Here is a 3103-nt window from a genome sequence, read left to right as displayed (position 1 = left end):
CTAGGCTGGCACTCCAGTGCAGTACTGAGGGAGTGCTGCACTTTCGGAGGTGCCGTCTTTCGGATGAGACGTTGAGTAAAACACTAAAACAGAGTAATCACATTTCTATTTGTGGGAGGTTGCTGTGTGCAAATTGGCTGCTGCATTTCCTACATTACAGCAGTGACTACACTCCAAAAGTACTTCATTGGCTGTAAAGCACTTTGGGATGTCCTGAGGTAGTGCTATATCAATGCAAGTTCTTTCTTCAGCAAATGATAGAAATTGACAGCAGTGGGGCAGGCTGCAGAGATGGGCCATTGCAATAAACATGGGCAAAAATGTTCATGAGCACGTGATTAATGAAGCCAACCTCATGAATACTGTGAGACTTTGTATTAAAGTGCTCACCCAGTCTGCATCAAGCCCAGAAGAACTAAATGCAGATTCCCCTGCACTCCATCAGCACTTTGTGGTAGTACCCACAGCAGTGTCTCAGACAGGCTGTAACTAAGGAAGACTTTTCCTGGTCCAAACAAGTTATTTTTAGGCCCTCTAGAATGAGTTGAAAGAATTTGTCATGAAGCTGTGAAAAAGCAGCCAGTGTCCAAGACCCAGCAGGGCTTAAAACTGCAGTAGGAAGAATAAGAGGCAGGGTGGATCTTGCCTTTAAGCTCATTGATGGCCTTCTCACAGCCAACCCTGGCTGGAACTCTTATTTGATACTGGTAAATGGAGTGGACTTTACCATGAGCTGTGAGTGGGAATTCCTGGTCTCTTGATAGTTTTTCCAGATCAGTAATTCCCCCCCCCCCCAACACACACACACACACACACAACACACACACACACAAACACACACACACACACACACACACACACACACACGCATAGCAACAGCATCAAAAATGAAGTGGAGCCTGGACCAGCAGTAGGAAGTGCTGGGAGGGTGAGTGGCTCTGTGAACTGGAGGCAGTGGGTTAGAAAGGGAGAATACTTCTGTGAAGGGAGATTAACTTGCTGAAGGGGAGGTGAGTGTCACTAAGAAGGGGGAGAGTGAAATAGCCAAATCCAAATGCCACTTATTTGTCCTTTTTTGACTGATTACCCACACAGCAACAGTAACCGCACTTCAAAGTCATTCATTGTATTTGGTGTGCTGTGGGATATTCATTGAGATGTAGTAAAGTGCTGTATACAGCCAATACTTTTGTTACTGGAATAAAAATCTAACAACTGTGGCGTAAAAGACTATTTTAAAATGAACCAGAATACATCATTTTTAATGCAACAATTCAGATTTTTCCACAAGAGCCTGCTTCTAGACTCCCCCCCCCCAGACATGCCCACAACAGTGGACACAGGGCAGCATTTGAAAGACATTTGAAAGAAGCCTGCATAATTCTAAATTTGCTGCCTAAGCCACTGTCCTGAAAGAATTTTGGATAAAAACTACCTGATTCCTGAAAAAGTAATAAATTCAACTCCTGGATAGTCAACTATTCTCATTTTTGGGGTATTTGGCCTACTGTTCTCCAGATAACATCCCCCCATCGCATCCCTTCTGAATACCAACATGTCCCAATCTCTCACCATTTAAAAAATATTCTGCTTTTCTATTTTTCCTACAAAAGTGGATAATTTCACATTTCTCCATATTATAGTCCATCTGCCATGTTCTTGCCCACTCACTTAGCCTGTCTATATATCCCTTTGCAGCCTCTTTGCACCCTCCTCACAACTTACTTTCACACCTAGCTTTGTATCATCTGCAAACTTAGATACATTACACTCAGTCCCCTCATCTAAGTCATTGATATAGATTGTAAATAGCTGAGGCCCAAGCACTGATCCTTGCGGTACCCCACTAGTTACAGCCTGCCAACCGAAAATTACCCGTTTATTCCTACTCTCTGTTTTCTGTCCGTTAACCAATCCTCAATCCATGCTAATATATTACCCCCAATCCCATGAGCCCTAATTTTGTGTAATAACCTCTTGTGTGGCACCTTATCGAGTGCCTTCTGAAAATCCAAATACACGACATCTACTGGTTTCCCCTTATCTACCCTGCTAGTTACAACCTCAAAAATCTCTAACAGATTTGTAAAACATGATTTCTCTTTCATAAATCTGTGTTGACTCTGCCCAATCCTTTTATGATTTTCTAAGTTCCCTGTTACCATGTCCCTAATAATAGATTCCAGCATTTTCCCTACTTCTGCTATCAGGCTAACTGGTCTATAGTTCCCTGTTTTCTCTCTCCCTCCTTTCATGAACAGCAGGGTTGCATTTGCTACCTTCCAATCCATGGGGACTGTTCTAGAATCTAGGGCATTCTCGAAGATCAAAACCAATGCACCCACTAGCTTTGAAGATAGAACGAAGAAGGCCTTACAAGAGCAGTTGGAGAGGGAACAGAAGTGGCTGCAGGAGAAGCAGGAGATGGAGAAATCCCTGCAGGAGAAGCGAGAGGACCAGCAGCAGAATTTCCTGACTCTCTCTGAGAACAGTGTGATACAGAAGACGAAAATGAACATGGTGAAGGTGACCTTGCAGAAGGAGAAGCTCTTGTCTGCCTTGAGGAATTTCTTGGACGTGCATTACCCTCCCACCAATGAAGCGGAGTCCGGTGGGAAGATGAAGAGGTTAGCGTCTGAGACAAGTGAGAACGTGGCCAACTTGATAAAATTCCATGAGATTCTCGAGCATCTCATGACCAAGGCGATGAAAATCCCCCATGACCCCTATGTGGAGGTTGGCAATTCATTCTGGCCGCCGTATGTCAAGGCGCTCCTGCAATACGGGGTGGTCTCGAGGCACCCCGACGACCCCCACTGAATCCGCCTGGAGGAATTTCATGAGTAGCGGGTGTGAGGAGCTTGTTCCAACGAGGCCTGCACCTTTCCTTACCCCCACCCCAGACCATTGTCCAGTTCCCCATTCTTTGTGTGTGAGTCTTAATGGTGAGTGTAAGCAGGACATTCAGCTGTAATGCGGTATCCCAACACCTGTTTGTGCGCAGCTGGTGTGCTGGGCAACCATCAGGAGCAGAAGCTCTGTCTTACCAACCCTGGGGTGCTGTGATTGATTATACTGCCCCTGCTGCAGTCCCAGCTCAGAT

At 45.2% G+C, this 3103-nt stretch overlaps 1 pseudogene; it reads left to right on the top strand.

Moving 5' to 3' along the window:
• Positions 1–310: 310 nt before the first annotated feature.
• On the top strand, positions 311–2847 carry LOC147122884 (centromere protein K-like; annotated as a pseudogene).
• Positions 2848–3103: the final 256 nt, after the last annotated feature.

Source organism: Somniosus microcephalus, chromosome 2, assembly GCF_052327205.1.
Source record: "Somniosus microcephalus isolate GS21.2 chromosome 2, FLI_Smic_1.0, whole genome shotgun sequence".
Lineage (NCBI taxonomy): Eukaryota > Metazoa > Chordata > Chondrichthyes > Squaliformes > Somniosidae > Somniosus > Somniosus microcephalus.
Note: the sequence above shows the minus strand (reverse complement) of the source record. Positions and strands in the feature narration are given on the sequence as shown.